Genomic DNA, 17,980 nt, shown 5'->3' with positions numbered 1-17,980 from the left:
AGACAAACCTCAGTGTTGAGTGCTGAAAATCCAGTGTTAGTTGTTGTAAAGAGCTGCTTTACTGCTGATGGCTGGCAATGCATCATCAGCCTCCTTAAAGAAGTGTTTGGCTGTTGCACTGAGGGAATGTGGGCTGTGACAGAGCTGTTTTGGTGCTCTGTTTCAGCTGTTGACCACTGGCAGCTTGGCCCAGCTCAGGCGGGCAGCACAGCTGTGAACTCAGAGATTGTGTGTTCGACTTCAGCATATGTGCGCTGGAGATACTGTCAGTCTCTGCTGTTTTTTTATTTTTATTTTTTTTATTTAACCTTTGGACTGCCAGCATGCTGATAAATCAAGGTCTTTAACATCTAAAGGTGGTCAAGCTGGTCAGTGTTTTTTTTTTTTTTTTTTTGGACATTCCTGTGAAATAAACACATCTTAAGTTTAACCCTACAGTATCTACACCCCTCAGCTCTTTAGAAGTAAATGCACAACACTTGGCCCAATTGTAGTCCATTTAACAAGTATACACAGAAAGTTACAGTCACATTATCTAGGCCTGTTAGGGTAGGGACACAACAAACTGACGCCAAAGAACTAGCATTGAGGAAAGCTGACTGTGGTGTGGCCTCGCATCAGCTGCATCAGGGTATAAAAAAGTTGCACTAGAGCACACCAGACAATCTAGTCGTTTCAGTGCTAAATTCATGTCACTTGATGAACTTCCATAGGCAAAGTACTGTGACATGCAAATTCACAAAATTCACATTCGCAGAAGAAATGGGAAACATACTCACCAAAGTTGCCAAAAAAAAAAAAAATCGTAAAATAACGGTAAAAAGTCTGGCAGCAAAGTTGCCAACCACTTACCGTCAAATTACAGTAAACAACCTTAAATTATTTTACAGAAAAATTTTGTTTTTTTGAAAACGGATATTTACCTTAAACATTTTCTGTATTTTTACAGTCAAACTGCTGTAGAAAAAAAAAAAAAAATCTCATAAAAAAATCTCGGTTGAATGTTAAACGAATGTATAAATCTGTATAAAAACTTAAAAATATTGCAGAAATACCTTAAAATTACATAATTAAAACAAAGACTTCTGTATTAATACAGTATTATTTGATATATTTTTAAGATAATCCAATCCTTCTACAAGAACTCCTCGTCAAAGTAAAGACTTTTCTATGTAAAACACATAGAAAATGTTGTATAATTACCTTCAGATACCTTAATTTAAAGCCCAATACCAGTATATTGATCGATTTAAACTTTTATTTTATGTAATTATTCAATCTATTTACAGTAAATTCCTGTTAAATATTGGTTTTATCCTGTACAAAAAAACAAGATCTTGTGATATTAAGTTTCAGAAACATATTTTTAACTGTTATTGCTTTATATAAACATTATTTGACGGTAATAACAAGCAACTCTCCAATATTTTCTACATATTTTTACCATTTAAATACGGGGGTTTACTTTATATAAACATTATTTGACAGTAATTACAAGTAACTCTCCAATTTTTCTAAATACTATTACCATTTAAATACGGTAGTTTACTTTATATAAACATTACTTGACAGTAATTACAAGTAACTCTCCAATATTTCTAAATACTATTACCATTTAAATACGGTAGTTTACTTTATATAAACATTATTTGACAGTAATTACAAAGTAACTCTCCAATATTTCTGCATATTTGTACCATTTAAATACGGGGGTTTACTTTATATAAATATTATTTGACAGTAATAACAAGCAACTCTTCAATATTTCTACACACTTTAACCATTTACGTACAGGGGATTACCTTATATAAACATTATTTGTAGTAATTACAAGCAACCCTCAAATATTTCTACATATTTGTACCTTTAATGTATGGGGCTTTACCTTATAAAAACATTTTTATTATGGTAATTATAAGCAACTTCCCAATATATCTATATATCTACATACGTTTACCATCAATATATGGGGGTTTACCTTATATAACCAATACTTGACAGTAATTACAAACACATCTCCAATAACTTTACATGCTTTTACCATTAATGTACAAGGGTTTACTTTAAACAACATATTATAATGATTAAAGGCAACTATCCAATAAATCTATATACTTTTACCATCAATGTATGAGGTATACTTTATATAAACATTGCTTTATACTAATTAAAATCAACTTTCCAATATATCAACATGACATTTACTCAATGTATGGGTTCACTTTATATAAACATTAATGGACAGTAATTACAAGCAATTCTCCAATATATGTAAAAATACACATGTTTATTTTATGTAAACAATATTTGATAGCAATTACAAGCAACTGTCCAATATATGTACATACTTTTTTCCATTACGGCATGGGGTTTACTTTATATAACCACTGTTTTCACAGTAATAATAAGCAACTCCGATATATACAGACCTTCCTTATAAGTGCATGGGACTAACAACTTTATATGAACATAATTTGACAGTAATAACAAGCAACTCCAATATATCTACAGACTTTTCTTATTAGTGCATGGGATTTACTTAATATAAACATTATTTGACAGCAATTACAAGCAACATTCCAGTTTATGTCCACACATTCCATATTAGTATATGGTGTTTTGAATGTACAAAAACCGGAAGGTCTATGTTAAGAGCATTTGCATCAACAACTTTTTCACTAAATACATAAATTTTTCTGACATTTTACAGCAATGTCCCATCCTTTCATTGCAGATCCCCATTTGAGATGTATATTTCCCCTCAAAAGAAAAAAAAGGTAAGTCATGTGAGTGATTCCTTTCAGAGTGAACACAGTGAATCTGACTGCAGTAGATGTGAAAGTTTGAATAAAAGTGATGTTAATTCAGCCAGCGCACATACCTGTATTTACTTCCTATTTTCGGTCGAAGTCCACAGTAGTCAATTGTCGAGTTCTCCACTGTTGCTTCGTTACTTATGATCATGCGCGTGAACTCGACAATCGACTTCTGTGTACTTCGACAGGAAGTAAATACAGGTATGTGCTAGGGCTGGGCGATATATCTAACGATATGATCATGCGCATCTAGTCAGTAAATCTGGTTCCGTGATTACCGCTAAATCGCCATCACCTGCTTTCATGATCATATCGTTAGATATATCGCCCAGCCCTAATATGTGCGCTGGCTGAATTAACATCACTTTTATTCATATCTTTCACATCTACTGCAGTCAGATTCACGGTGTTTTACTCTGAAATGCGCATGATCATATCGGATATCACTCGCCCATGGCTGGGCACTTGTAATGACACATCAAGGATGTTACTGCAAGAGGCTTAAAAGCAGGTTTAAAATGGCTGGGCCCCATTTAAGTCAACAGGGTGCAAATTTTAAAAGCAGAGGATAACACAGTGTAGGCAACACCAATTTTTGTCGTTGTTCTCTGTACTGAACAGCACTCGTTGTTCTCTGTACTTTACAAAAAAAAAAATGAGCTCAATGTTAAAATTGACCGGAGTTCTCCTTTAACAAGCGGCTCCAGATTTTACACGTGATAACATCACGGTTTGAGTCTTCTCTAGTTTGTGGCTTTGGGAGAGAGTAGCTCATGTTCACAACAGAATAAGGATAAATGCCCAAAAAGTTTATGGGGTTAGATTTTGGTCACAATTCTGCGTGCGCAAGATCACATTTTGAGCATGCGAATGGGCATTTCGCACGTGTGTGAACCGAGTTTTGCGGAGAAATATCTGTCTCTCAAATAATAAAATATTTAGAGCGTACAAAAATCAGTTTTGCTTTTAAAATAAGTATTTGGATGTGCGCAGATGTTCTCTTTCGCATGTGCAAAGTTTTACTTTCTTGCTCCTCTCATACCAGCCCTTAGTGCTCTCTAAGCGCAGACGGCTCGCTTGCTCAACACAACCCACCGTTAAAATATGCCATAATTCCAGCCAATCAGAGATGAGGCTGCTAAATTGTGATTGGCTGGCTTGACAATCGATCACAAGACTCCCTGCATCACCGACCGTGAAAGAGGAAAAATACATGGTGGGAAGATGTTTGTTTAATTTGTTTAAAGGGTTAGTTAACACAAAAATGAAAATTCTGTCAATAATTACTCACCCTCATGTTGTTCCAACCCCGTAAGACCTTCGTTCATCTTTGGAACACAAATTAAGATATTTTTGATCAAATCTGAGAGCTGGATCACTCCACCATAGACTTCTATAGACGTTATAACTTGCTGGCCCAGAAAATGTATTAAAGCCATCTTTAATATAGTCCAAGTGACTACAGTGGCTCAATCTTAAGTTTATAAAGTGACGAGAATACTTTTTGTGCACAAAAAAAAAAAAAGAACTTTATTCCACTATTCATTTCCTTCTCAAACATTTGTCAGAAATGAAGATGGACAGACTGTTTCCCCTTTATAATGAGATAAGTGTGTAAAAACGTAGTACATCACTCGCATCAGAATAAAAAAAGCCATCAAATATAGGCCTACAAAGAAATGCAATGTAATAACGTTAAAATAATAGTTCTATCTACTTCATATCCTTGGAACGTTAGAAATGCAATGTTATTTAAACAAAAACATTCACTGCAGAGATGTTCTATAAAAACAACTATCGTACAAAAAATATATACTGTATTTTCTTATATACTATTTAGGATGGATAGTGTGCACATTGGGATGCAGGCTTGTTCCCCTCAATTTGATCTGACATCTGAAAAATACAGAAGTGATGTGGATATTAATCATTTTAAAAATGTGCGCTTTATGTGGGTCTTTTCCAGGAGTATGACGCGTTGATGAAGTATTAGACATGTATTTGATATTTGTTTTAGTTAAATTAAATGTTATATTAATTAAAGGTGCTCTAAGTGATGTCACACGTTTTTTTTTAGGCCAAAACATCTTTTGTCACATCCTGCAAACATCTCCTCACTATCCGCTAGCTGCCTGTCCCCTGAACACACTGTAAAAAAAACACGGTCTCTCTAGACACCACAGGCTCCACAAACAACAAGAAAAACAAACTGGGCACACCCGCACCACGAAACATAACAAACTGTTACAGCCAATAACCGACAAGAAAGATTTGGGGGTGGGGTTTGGGGGGCTTAGTGCACGGATGAGGAGGAGGGAGGGTCTAGCTAGCCTCTGTTTTGTTTGACAACAATTCGAACGTCAACAAGAAGTTACGACTCCGGCATCGCTTAGAGCACCTTTAAGTATCTGTCTTTACATTCTGAGTAATGCTGAAACGTTTTAACTTAAATCAAGAGACAGCTGTATGTGGGTCGCAGGTGTGTGTGTCGCATTGAACAGTACGTCGCGCCAGTTTTGTGTGGGCCTTGCTATGCTGACCAGCAGCATTGAGGGGTACTATCTCTGGGTATGATCTGCAATGGAAAATGGAGCACGGCCAGAGCAGGTACTGGTAATAGAAAATGCACATAGGCTTAAAACACGGTCAAGTCCTTCAGTCAAAAACAATAGAAGCTAAGTTCCTTTTCAGTTACAAACAAACAAGTTCATATATAATCAGTATTAATATACAGATGTGAATGTTCATTTGGCAGATTGATAATTCACCCACGTCCTTTCAGAATTCCAACAATGGCTATGATCCTCTGTAGTGGCTCTCACCAGGCCTTGTCCTGAAAAATAGATAAGATGTATCATGCTTGTAAAAATTCCTACACATCAACAGTGGCCACATTGTTTTGTTTTCATCAGCAGAGAAGATCCATTAGGTTGCCGCTTAACAATAATTGCAGTTTGGAACTTGAATGAAAATTGAGCATGAACAAACTTTGCCTCTATTACTGCTTCTAATGCAGGAACATTAAGGGGTTAAAATTTCTTAAAAGGGTTCAAGCTGCTGTGTAAATGTGATCAACAAAATCTTAAAACCACTTGTAAAACTGACTGTAATCAAGTGTGATTTTGGCACAAACCTTTGGCAAGAGACAATTATTGAATTTAGAGATGGGTCATGATTTTCGAATTTTCATTCATTGTCAAATGGAATAGTTTGTTATTATTGCAGAGTTTATAAAGTAAATTAAAGAGTAGAAAAGGTAAATAATCTTCACATGTATTAAGCTGGAACCAACAAATGTTTTACATGAGGAATTACTATTATCAAAATAGTTATCCCTTTAAGTATTGATGGCATGCACTTCTGTCCATACAAACTCCGCTGTTCTGCGCTCTTGTCAGAAATTACTCCAGAAACACTTTAATAGGCCAAGAAGAAGCAAATAAATGTATTAAGTATAACGAGGTTAGGTTCCTTCAACTGTCCATCCTATTAAAAATGGCCAAAAGAGTATTGTATTTCGCCAGATTTAATAGTGTAAACTATATTGTATATTCAAGCACGAATGAGAACCGTTTCGAGAAAACAAATACAGCAGAAAAAAAAAGGAATATTCGAATGTCAAATTTTCAAATCGAATACCAACCCACTGAACGAATATTCTAGTCCAGCCCTATCTACAATATTCAATAATGACAGTAAAGTAGACCATTCAAAAAAACCCGCCGAGAACTAATTCAGCGACTTACTTATCAAACACTCACCCAGAAGTTGTTGAAGTAAGTTAAATAGTCCAATCTGTCAAAAACTATGGATAAGGAGGACATGAAAGTTCATGTTAAATCGTTATTTTCACTCACGATGAGTCTGGTTCACTATAACTTAGTCAGCTGAGAAAGTTAAAATCCAGGCATGTGTATAACTAGGAGGTAACGTTACGTTACGCGCAGGTTACAGGTAAAGTATTTACGTTACCAGTAATTTAACGTTACTTTAATGGTAGGAGCAACGTAGCGTTATAAAGATTCCTAGATTAATAGTATTCGTATCAAACTAACGTTAATGCTAACTGACTGAATGTGCCACTGCTAACGTTAAGTTAAAAACAAACTGCCACTGAGACAAGTCTTTGTCAGGTCCTAACTTAACATTACGTTAACTAAGTTAAACCATAGACTGTATAAAAAAGGTTCCAACCTGCAATAGCCTTTTATTTAACGTTAACTTAACTGTTACTTGTTTGCAAGAGGCAACAGTAACTTGTAAGATGTAACGTTAAGTTAACAGCTAACGTTATTAAATTAATGTTAGTCAACCACAGGTATTTAACATTAATGTTATGATGGCTGATGCATGTTTCACATTCAGGGCTAACGTTAATAACGTTTTAACTTTATTAGGACCGGCATAATGTTACATTTGCTAAAGCTAGACAGACTTTTATAAGGTTAATACATAACATAACGTTACAAACGGCGAGTTTTAACGTTAGCCCTGCTGACTCAACATAATGTTAACTTACATATTAAAATTGTAAAATGTATAAAAAAAAAAAAAAAAGCTGCCGCACTTAACAAGCACTTTTGACATTGTGAGGAAACATATAAATATATATATTATTTATATGAAATTGATTTAAATTGTAAAAACGTTTGCCATTATTACATTCACACAACATGAACTGAGTAATGTCATCTTTGAGACTGTTAGTTATTACATGATTAAAAATGTAAACATACACTTAAAGCATGGCAATCCCATCAGAAATGTGTATCATAGCAAGGGAAGCACACAAAAAAAAGCCAATTGGTACACCAAAATCAAATAACCCTAACCCCATCAAATAATTTTACCTGCAGCCGCATTTATCCTATTATGACACGTCTGAGGGTCTTTCCCTTAATGGTGTCCAGTGATTAAAGAAAGGACTGATGAAAGTGACATGAATCTCCCCTTTCAGTGCGCCACTTCAGCAGAAGAAAGAAAAAAGGACAGAAAGTTACTCAGACTTTCTATCAGTAACATTATGAAAATCATACTTAATACTACCCTAGTGTAGGTTTTCGAACAGTACGTGGGTAAAATTGACTTACGTTGGTGAATCATGGGTCTTTCTGTTGGGTGTTCTCCCCCGATAAAAATCTTATTACAAAGCTTGATCTAAAAAAAAAAAAAAGAATAAACAAATATCTTTTCAATATCGTTATCAGTGTTTGAAGAGGTTATGTAAACATACTTCTAAAGAATAAATGACGGTTTTAATCACTTTACACATTCCCACGCTTTTTTTACCTCTCATGCGTTTGAGTTTTAAACTAACATTAGCTGACAACATAAACACATAACGTTAACATACCAACAACGAAACACAGCAATGTCAGATGGTACTAACACATGAAATACATGCTAATATCGCTACGCTAATAGTGAAGCAGTACAAAAACACACACAGAGATAACTTATTTATCTTACGAGGCTGCAGTAACGTTAAAATGACAGTTAAGTTACCCGTGTCCCTAAACGTTAACGTTAGACTGTTAAGGACTGAAAAATGTTTTCTTACCTGATATCGCCACTATTTACAGACCACGTACGACCCCTTCCTCTGTTCACATTCCAGCTTTTGATCTTCATTGTCATATCAACTAAAATTCGCTCAAAATGTAAGAATTCAACAGGCAGATATAAAATAATCCAGGTCTGACCGAGTAATCAACGCAAAGCATCTGCTAGTGCTCCGACCGAGAGTAACGGACATATTTTCAAATTTAAAATAGGCGCGCAGAGCCGCGCACATTCTCATTGGACAGTTTCCTGTAAAACAGACAGATTAACCAATCATGCTCAAAGTAAAACGGCGAAACAACCAATAACAATAGCAATAGTTTGCGCGAGTTAACACAACTGTGTATTAAGTTTTATTTGCAGTCTGTATTATTATTTAATTAACTGGTCAAATGACATGACAGTGTATGAATACAAATGTAATAATGCAATGTAAACTGTTTTTTTTGCAAGCGGACAAAATTGTAAATTCACACAAAATCACATAAGGCAAAAGGTTTCTGCTGCACTGCTCTCTTGAGGGTGAAACTATTATTGTTAATAATGATAATAATTATATTTTAACATATACATTTTTTAGAGCTGTTATGATCAAAAAATCATTAAATGCTAATTAATTATCATAATAATACGTTAAAAGGCAGAAACACTTCTAAATCAACGTTGAATTTTTTACAAGATCTGTACGTCAACATAATGTTTTCAACAACATATACAACATAAATATCTATATTTATGTTGTATGTTGTTGAAAACATTATGTTATTTCAACGTACAGATCTTGTAAAAAAATTCAACGTTGATTTAGAAGTGTTTTTGTTAACCTTTTTCAACCATGATGTAGCATTAAACGTTATTTCAACATTGTTTCAACGTTGAAACAACAACTGACATTATTTCAATCATATTTCAACATTGAAGGTAGGTCATGTGCCGGTTGGGTAAACATATTAAATTACCTTTAGTGATATCTAAAGCACAGAGACTAGAAAAACAATTACGATGTTTGTTTACACGGTTGTGTAATGTTTCAACCATTTTAATGTCTACAATTCCTTCACCCCCAGTTTACCAAAGCTCAAGTTTATGCTACAAGAGCCTTAGTTAAACTGTTGAGCCCCAGAATAAATTCCTAGTCTATCACACATTGCTCACCTATTGTAAATTAAAAATATATAGCACCCCATTGTAAAGCTTTATTCATAGTGTGGCTGTTTGTTCCCATCAACCGAGGCCTAATGATTTCACTGCAGTGAGGGCCTTGAATTTTGTTGAATATAGATTGATTTTGTGTCTTAATGCTTCAACGTTTTTAAAAGTGGACATGTGTCAATATAGTCTATGGTCAATACGATAACAGAAAAACACTGTCAGGGCAGCATTTCAAACAGACAAAAAGGACAATGTCCTTAAAAGCCAAGCCAAAAAAGGACACAACATCACACAAGATTCAAGAGTCCTTTCACACCAACAGGCAGACAGGCATTAGGAGGTTAGTGTCCAGCATTCTTGAGCCTGGTTGTCTTGCGGAAAAAAACTGTCCCAAAGCATGATGATCAGAGATTTGAGGCTGCAGCACCACCACTTGCCAGACAGCAGCAGCTGAAACAGTCCACAGGTGGGGGCTGAAAATGTTGCCACTCAATTTTTTCTCTGCCCCTTATGGAATTTTTACAGAACACTTCAGAATTGTAAAGACTGAGTAAGCGCCTGACAGTATAGAAACACTGGATATATGATGCATAAACAATCACTGACTATTCTTGATTTAAGAATTTTATATTAAACTTAAGCTGTGCAATTATTTCCTGTACAATAACTGTATATTTAGTTACACTGCAACAATACCTCCTGCTGTATTCATCCATCTTTCAAGGCAATATTTTAGATCTGTGTCTGTAGTATAACACACAGTAATTATTTTTCAATTTTTATTTACAGCATATCTGCATGAAAGGTAGCCTACATAGCTGTTTTTTTTATTTTTATTTTATGTATATATTTTTTATCTATCACTCTTGTATCTGCACTTGTTGAATCTTAAGCTGAAGTGGCCAGCAAAGTTTATCTTTGCTTCTGAAAAATAATATTTCTTAATTGTATATTTCTGCATTGGTGGCAGGGGACTTGGAAGTTTTAAATTTACCCTGTATTTGATAGGTGTGAGGTGCTAATTTCATTCCTGTCTGCATGCCATGTAACTGACATCAGAAGCCAGAGTTGATAAGACACTACAGACACCAGCAAAGTAGGTACTGGGAAAAGAGCCCCAGGCCAGCATCTGTAATAGACTTTGGGGCTCATGGGCCCATGGACTCCGTGAAAGTGGGATGAAGATCGCAAGATGGCCATTAATGACTGAAGTCAAAGACTTCTAACATGTCAGGGTAGTGCAAGCTTGTTTTACTCCATTCAGGCTGTCTGGCTCTCTGGCTGTCTCTGTTCTAAATGCCCTCTGTGTACTGGTACTGTCATTCTGTATTCAGGCTATGTTAGGGGAGTGGGCCTATGCATGATGTGAACTGGCTGCATTGTACTTTTGCCAAATCATTCCTCTGACCAAAACATGATGATCATATAGTGGGATGTTGTACAATCATAAACATTCACTGATGAGTTTATCACAGACTTGGGCATGTGCACCATGCACTTTTGGACTAAAACAGATACATCAAATCAATGTTTTCTCTGCACCAATTTTTAGGTGAAAAGGTGAAAGGATTTTCATTTATAAAAAAAATAATAATAATCTTTGGGCAAAAAAAAAAAAAAAACTTCGTTAGGTTAGCAAATGCTGTTATGCTTTTTTTTCATAACACTAGCTAAGCTTTACGTTTTACGCACCTAATCGCACTTACTCTTAACAGTAGCTCTATTTATAATGATGACTTTAGTTGTCAAGGCACAAATTGCCTCTCTGAGGACTTTAAAGTTTTCTAAGTCTAAGTCTAAGGTAACAAGCCATTGCTCAATTTGTCTTTTATTGATATTTTTTGCTAAGTTACTGTGTCCCTTATCTTTCTGTTTTTGTATATTATAGAGAATCCAGATACAGCAGGACAGGATGATTTGTGAAAACAGGAAGAAAGTGTGGTCAATATGTCAGTTTCATGATTACCAATGTAAATAATTTGTTAATATGTTAATTTGTTTAATATGTAAAATGTTAATAATTGCATACATTCGGTTCGCTTATATGTTCCCAAGCATTAAAAGGTACATATATGTACCTTTTCCTTTAAAGGTTAAGGTACAATATCAAGAGCCAGCCCTGATTGGCTGCTTGATTTTCAAATTAAAAGAACGTCCAGTTGGCGGTCTTTCTTTCAGCGGAGACGAAGTCATAGCACGTAACAGGGCAGTAAAATCAGCAGTGTAATATTTGCAGTGATAAAAGTTATTAATTCCCAAAGATTTGAATTAACAATCCACAGTGTTAAACAGTACTCGTGTTCAGTGTTGTTATATGGTGTAATTTCACTTTTACACTAAAAGTGCGAAATAAAAGACCCGCCGAATTGTCTGGACTCCGCCCTTCAGTGACTGCTGCCTCGCGAAGCGACAACGCCATCTTTTCTTCGAGCGACCGATACGGTAAGCTGGACTGCTTTTCTCTTGATAAAAGTACACTGGAAAAACATTTTTGTTGATAATTTAACTCGAAATATGATTTGGTGGTGAACACATTTAGAAATTACTAACCACGAGTGTTTTGTCAGGTTCAGTATTAAGTTCGTTCGTTAATTTATGTTATAATGTTATATTCTTTACGCATCTTTTATTTTTAGTTGGTCGTCCTCTCGCCTCTGTTCCCTCCTCGGCCTGGGCTTACTGCGAATCTGGCGCTGAAGACTGAAGCTGCTAACGTTATGTTCGGTAGGTTTTCTACTAAAATGAGAGAATTCATCAAATGGTAAATGCATTTGTTTTTGAAAGCATTGAGTGCGGCATTTCGCTGTTTCCATGCTTTGAAACGGTAATAGTGTGAGTGTTAAACATTACGCGCTAACATCTTTTTTTGTGACGCACAACACCGTGTAGAAGTGTCCGTCTCGCCGCTGCAGATGTGCAGTCTTTCTGCAGACAGAGCTGCTATAACGAGGAACATTTACCAAAAATTTGATTGACGTTATCTAATGCAAAAGTCTGAAATTAGAGCACGTTTAAAAACTTCTATTCGCTACTGTCTTGCGTTGCTTGTTCTCAGAGCTGAATATAATGTCTATCGTGTAGTCATATCTGCGTCAAGACACAAACGCGCTTCCGTGAAGTGTTTCTTATGACAAGTAAAGTTTCGTTTATGCAAGTATCGTGAAAGTACGCAGCCCCGCACGTCACTTGTAGGAGAAAAACATACAATCCCTCCCGTCAGTTTGTAAACCGTACTCACGAATTCTTAAACCGTTCCCTCGGTTTAACAAAAAGTGTCGGTTTATAAACTGACGGGACGGATTGTATGTTTTTCTCCTACAAGTGACGTGCAGGGCTGCGTATGAATGTGAGTTAAAGGTAGGTGAAACTGTAAATCTTCAGTTGTGTTTCAAAGATAACAAAAGTCTTGGCTGAGTAAACTGATGAACTTTTCATTTTTTAACGAATCCTGTAATAAAAGTATATGGCCATATGTGTCACCCGAGATGCTTGCTAATGTCAGGTTGTGAACAGAGCCACTGTGTGACACAATCAACTTAGCAGAATGGTTCCTGAGAGAGATGTTGTCATTAATTGTTTTTCTTTTCTTATCAATTTTTTCAAGAAGCCTCAGAAGACCTTCAAGGATCCAGTTGACCTCTGAATCAGCTGTTAAGAAGTATGAAACAGATTGTCTAAGTTTAGGCTATATTTCAGAATAAGAATATCTATATTCATGTTGTATCTATGTGTTCATGCATTTTTTGCTGAATTTGTCATATCTGTTATTTAGAATGGGACAGTTATATTGCTTCAATTGGTCTCCTACTTCATTTGATTCCACCATCATTACAAGGCTGCAAGGGATCTGGAAAAATGTCATCCTGTCAAGCTGAAAAACATCTTCAAAAAGGTACATTTGGACATTTCTGTCAATACCTATTGTCTGCCTAAAAATATTGCCAAATGGGTTGTATATGAAAAACACATTTAATATAAAAAAAAAAAAAACAGTTGGAGAGCTGACCTTGAGTGTTACTTTTGTCTTTTATCTGCAGGCACTAACAAGAACAGCTTGATTGCAGAGAAGAGACCACACAGCCATACACGCTCACTGATGGGACGATGAGGAACATCATTCATGGATGCTACACAACTCAAATCTACACGTCATATTTGTTCATGTCTAGGTAAATTTGATGATTTTGTGTTTTATTAACTACTTTGTTTCTATGCAACACTTAATGAATGTGACTGACTAATTAACCTCTACACATCTGGTATATGCTTTAAAGTTGCCACTTTGCCCATTTGTTCAATAAATGTTGAAATGTATACATCTGTCTGAAGACTTTCCTGATTTTATGTCTATCCTTTTACATTAACTTTATTTTTATCATAATTAACATTATTTTTTTTGTTTGCACTGAAAAGAGGACATTATTAATTACGCTTAAAACAACAGCAAAGGTGTTAAATACCCCATAGTGTAAAATTTGAACAGCAATAGCATGTGTAACACTTTACACTTGGAGTGTAATTTTTCTAGACATTGTTTAAAATGAAATGTGAAAATGAAAAGGATTTAATTAAATTCAGATTTTAATTCAGTGTGTTATATTTATATATTATATATATATATATAATATATATATATATATATATATATATATATATATATATATATATATATAATATATATTATATACTTTAGAAATAACTGCAAATTACAAGCTAAATATAAAACTTAGTTCTAGAATTTGCATTCAGAGATAGTTTGACAGCAATTCCAACAACACAATTATGAGACCAAATTGAAAAAGCTGAAATGAACCTATGTATACACTGCAGAACAAATATTCCTCTGAAGAGTGTCTGACATGTATGTCTTGGATCGTTAATTTCAATTACTATCAAAAATGCTTTTGGAAAATATACCTCATACATTAATGGCAGAAGTCTATAGATATATTGGATACATTGTTTTATAGTAAATAAAAGAAACTATGTAAACTCCATACAGTAATAGGAAAAGTATGTAGATATATCGGATAGCTGCTTTAAATTAAAACAAAGTTTATATAAAGTGAACTATGAATTATTGGGAAAAGTATGTAGATATATTGGATAGTTGCTTTTTAGTATTATAAAACAAAAGTTTATATAAGTGAACTCCATAAATTAATGGGAAAGGTATGTAAATGTATTGGATAATTGCTTTTAATTACTATAAACATTTTTTTTATATAAAGTGAACTCCATGAATTTATGGAAACAGTATGTAGATATATTGGATAGTTGCTTTTAAGTATTATAAAACAATGTTTATATAAAGTAAACCCTATACATTAATGGGAGAAGAATGTATGGATAGTTGCGTTTAATTACTATAAAAGTGGAGTTTATTCAAAATGCCCCATACATTAATTACTGTAAATATATAGTTGCTTTTAATTACTATAAAAAGTATGTTTATTCAAAGTAAACCCCATACATTAATGGGGAAAGAATGTAGATATATTGGATAAATGCTTGTAATTACTGTCAAATATTGTTTATATAAAGTAATGACTATAAAAAAATATGGCTTTGCAAGCTATTATAATGTGATCTTATTTTTTCTACAGTTCAAAAACTAAATTTAACAGGAATTTAATATTAATATATTTGATAATCCCATAAAATAAAAAACCTAAAGCTTTTAAAATACGGTATTTTAAGTAATGTTATGTAATTTTTGTGTGTTTTACATCTAAAAAAAATCTGTACTTTGACAGGGGAATTCTTGTGGATGTAATTGATAATGTTACGAATTTACCAAAGAAAACTGTGTAAAAACAGAAGACTTTAATTAATTGTATAATTTTAAGGTATTTCTACAATAATCTCCAGTTTATATGCAGATTTATTCATTTGTTTAACATTCTACAGACATTTTTTAATGAGATTTTCTTTTCATTCTTTAGCAGTGGAACGGTAAAAATACAGAAAATGTTTACAGTAAATATCTGTATTTAAAAAACAGAATTATTCCGGTAGAATAACTTAAGGTTTTTTACTGTAATTTGACGGTAAGTGTTTGGCAACTTTGCTGCCAGACATTTTACCGTTTTTTTTACGATTGTTTTTTTTACATGCATTTACCTTAAATTTAAGGTTTCACAGTAAAAAAAACACATAGTTGTCTTAATTTTAAATATGTGAATTTTCTTGTCTTTTTACATAGAATTTAATGTAATTTAACATTCAAGCCAATTAAACAAAAGAATAATCCTGTAAAAAAGCCTATAATTTCTCATTATATGAATTTACAGATTATTACTTTTATTTTATGGTTAATGTTTTTAATAAAAGTTTTTTTCTGTATTTTAATGACATTTACACGTAATGTTAAAAAAAACAGAAAATATCTGTAAAATAATACAGCATCTACTTTTCAAACATCGGATAAATAAAGATGGTCTGCCAGTTCAGCCAGGTTCCTACCAACTGGTAAACTTAGTTAACCACCTAATCCTATTTTGGATCTATGTAACCAACTACTACTTTTAGCAGGTGGTAAGTTTGTACTAGGCTATATCTAGTTACAATTGCATTTGACATTTCTTTTTTTTATTTATTTATTTTTATGCCCAATAATGTGTTTGTGTTCTTCAGAGTCTGTGTTTGGATTGACATATTTGTCTAAGATTGCCCTGTTAAGGCAGCAACATACGGCACAAGGCTCCATTCATAGCCTCGGTTATTAAGCTCTGAGAGATATTTTGATAAGTGTAAATGTGGTGGTATATTCATAAATAATGACCAGAGAGGCCTTTTCACACTTCCTTTCCTGCTATTGAGTCCTCAGAGAACACTTGTCAGTGACTTGTGGGTAAACTTAGCTAGTGCTGATAGGGAGGAGGTGGGAAAATTTTCAGTAGGCAAGAGGCTGTGTTCTCTCTCGCTCTCTTGCTCTCTTTCTCATTCTTTCTCCTTCTGATGTGTGTGACCGTGTTGAGTCATGAGCTCTGCTACAGGGATCAGAAGGGCTGAGGGGGAAAGTCCCGAGTCTTTTCCGTCTGCACCTGGACGCATTCACATTCCACAGCCCACAGGCCTGAATGAAGGACATGTGTGAGTGTGTGGGTGGGTGTGCACTGCAGTTTGGGCCCTGAAATGTTAAGTATGCTAATGTTATATGGATCCTGTAATAACCAAACAAAACAAACACCAATTAAATAAATCAATCAATCATCTCTCTATATATATATCTCTTTTTTTTTTTTTTTTTTTTTTTTTTTTGAAGGGCTTGGTCCACCTTAATGTGTTTCTGACTCGAATCTCTGTTTATACAACCCTCGTGTGTTATCACAAAAGCACTCATAATCACACAAGCATATGCACACATTTACATAGCTATCTTACTGGGGACCAGTGACTTTAACTATTAATTATAGTTGCACAAACCCTAATGTGAACTTTCTCTTTAAATTTCAGATTTGACCTTTTTATGACAAGGTAAGGATACTTAATGATATTTGTAAAATAAAGTTTATATCTTGATATAAATTAAAAACTTTTAAGACTTTTCTTTCAGCAACTAAGTCAAGCCAAAGAAACTTTATTTTTGATAGCGCTTTCACAAAATAGATTTTGTTTTTCAAAGTAGTTTTACATAACATTGATTATTTTTTAATAAAAAATAAACTAATTGAAACTTAATAAGTAAATAAACTTTTTTTTTTTTATTTTTTTTTTTTTTAAGAGATAAAGTCTGGAACGATGTTTGGAAAAACATGAGGGTGAGCTAATGATGACAGAATTTTCATTTTTGGTTCAGCTTATCCATTGGAAAAGGGGAAAAAAAGGGGAAAAATGCCAAGACTCCTGAGATTAGTCTCTATAAGTATAGCTTGTTCAGAAACACACAGGTCTTTCTCCCTTCCTTGCCTTTTGACTGATTGTGTAAGTGTTTAAAAGCCCAGAGCTCGGAAGAAATTCTCTCCTAATAGTTTTAAATAACAGTGGGACGGAGTGGGACCTTGTCGTTTCTGGAATCATCTTTGACCTTCTCTCTTTTGTCCACTCCACAGGTTCATGTGTGGGAGCTGAGGCCTTTCCCAGACACAACAGAAACCAGAGGCTGTGGTTGATTTCATGACTTCCTCCTCATTGTTTGCCTGTCTGTGTGACTGGAAACCGGCAGTGACAGACAGATGACTCTTGTGAAGAACCTGGCTCCCCTTTAGAAGTAGTCACTAATCAAGGCCGCAGGCAGAGTGCCATGCTTTTCCCACACTTCTGAGGCATCATAACCTGTCATGCTGACCTTGCTGCTCAACTCAACTGTTTTCAGCTTGATGCCCAAATTATCCCGGCACATTGCTGCCAAGTTGCTGCAGTAGTTTACACACAATCCTGCATCCAGTGGTCATTGTGAGTATTTTGCACTCTCCTCTGTTTCCTTTTTCTTCCAGTGAAGAGAATGA

The 17,980-nt window shown here is 34.5% G+C and overlaps 3 long non-coding RNA genes across 6 annotated transcripts in view; 2 read left to right on the top strand and 1 right to left on the bottom strand.

Moving 5' to 3' along the window:
• LOC122148821 overlaps nucleotides 1-17,980 on the top strand; it is a 61,757-nt gene that overhangs the window by 37,338 nt on the left and 6,439 nt on the right. The window contains exon 2 of the long non-coding RNA XR_006162647.1: nucleotides 17,585-17,927. This is a non-coding gene — a long non-coding RNA (uncharacterized LOC122148821). The remainder of the gene's footprint in view (nucleotides 1-17,584; nucleotides 17,928-17,980) is intronic.
• LOC109085735 lies at nucleotides 5,579-8,805 on the bottom strand. Of its 2 annotated transcripts, none has more exons than XR_006162645.1 (3): nucleotides 7,907-8,096; nucleotides 7,667-7,780; nucleotides 5,579-5,649 (listed from the first exon to the last, which is right to left on the bottom strand). It is a non-coding gene; the product is annotated as an uncharacterized LOC109085735 (long non-coding RNA). The 2 variants fall into 2 exon arrangements; XR_006162646.1 differs by lacking the exon at nucleotides 5,579-5,649 and adding an exon at nucleotides 8,377-8,805 and having other exon boundaries at nucleotides 7,370-7,780; nucleotides 7,907-7,973.
• On the top strand, nucleotides 11,752-13,844 carry LOC109097839. Of its 3 annotated transcripts, XR_006162642.1 has the most exons (5): nucleotides 11,752-11,972; nucleotides 12,167-12,254; nucleotides 13,135-13,188; nucleotides 13,303-13,422; nucleotides 13,568-13,844. It is a non-coding gene; the product is annotated as an uncharacterized LOC109097839 (long non-coding RNA). The 3 variants fall into 3 exon arrangements; XR_006162644.1 differs by lacking the exon at nucleotides 12,167-12,254 and having other exon boundaries at nucleotides 11,758-11,972; XR_006162643.1 differs by lacking the exons at nucleotides 11,752-11,972; nucleotides 12,167-12,254 and adding an exon at nucleotides 12,864-12,887.

The sequence above is a fragment of the Cyprinus carpio genome, chromosome A19 (genome assembly GCF_018340385.1).
Source record: "Cyprinus carpio isolate SPL01 chromosome A19, ASM1834038v1, whole genome shotgun sequence".
Classification (NCBI taxonomy): domain Eukaryota; kingdom Metazoa; phylum Chordata; class Actinopteri; order Cypriniformes; family Cyprinidae; genus Cyprinus; species Cyprinus carpio.
Note: the sequence above shows the minus strand (reverse complement) of the source record. Positions and strands in the feature narration are given on the sequence as shown.